Consider the following 369-nt stretch of genomic DNA (forward strand, 5'->3'; position numbering starts at 1 on the left):
CTTGCGGAGCTGCCACATGCTGAGCGGACTGGGAGGGGGAAGCGGGTGGAAGCAAAGCGACAAGTGAAGATACATGTGTGATCTTTTGTTTTTCCTTACAAGAATGAAGGGCATCAGAGAAAACTAAGAGCAGGGTCAAGAGGAGGAGTGGTGAGAGGGGGGGATCCCGTGCTACAGACACCAGTGGTAGAAGCTGATGGAAGTCCACAGGGAGGGAAAAAAGTGTGTGAAGGATTGTGACATGCACAGAGATCCTGGTTCAGGAAGCCTGGGAGCTAAAAACAGCTGGACGGTGGAAGGTGGCAGAGGAAGACAGCGTGTGTTTGGTGCGGGTTTGCGGTGGGGTGCTGAGGCAGGCTGGGGCTGCTC

The 369-nt window shown here is 54.7% G+C and overlaps 1 protein-coding gene across 1 annotated transcript in view; it reads left to right on the plus strand.

The window, feature by feature from the left end:
• Window positions 1-369, plus strand: part of LOC104493350 (protein SCO1 homolog, mitochondrial) — a gene marked incomplete at its 5' end in the record, with an annotated part of 4,459 nt that overhangs the window by 1,916 nt on the left and 2,174 nt on the right. The window lies entirely within an intron of this gene.

The sequence above is a fragment of the Buceros rhinoceros genome, unplaced genomic scaffold (assembly GCF_000710305.1).
Source record: "Buceros rhinoceros silvestris isolate BGI_N320 unplaced genomic scaffold, ASM71030v1 scaffold16315, whole genome shotgun sequence".
Taxonomy (NCBI): domain Eukaryota; kingdom Metazoa; phylum Chordata; class Aves; order Bucerotiformes; family Bucerotidae; genus Buceros; species Buceros rhinoceros.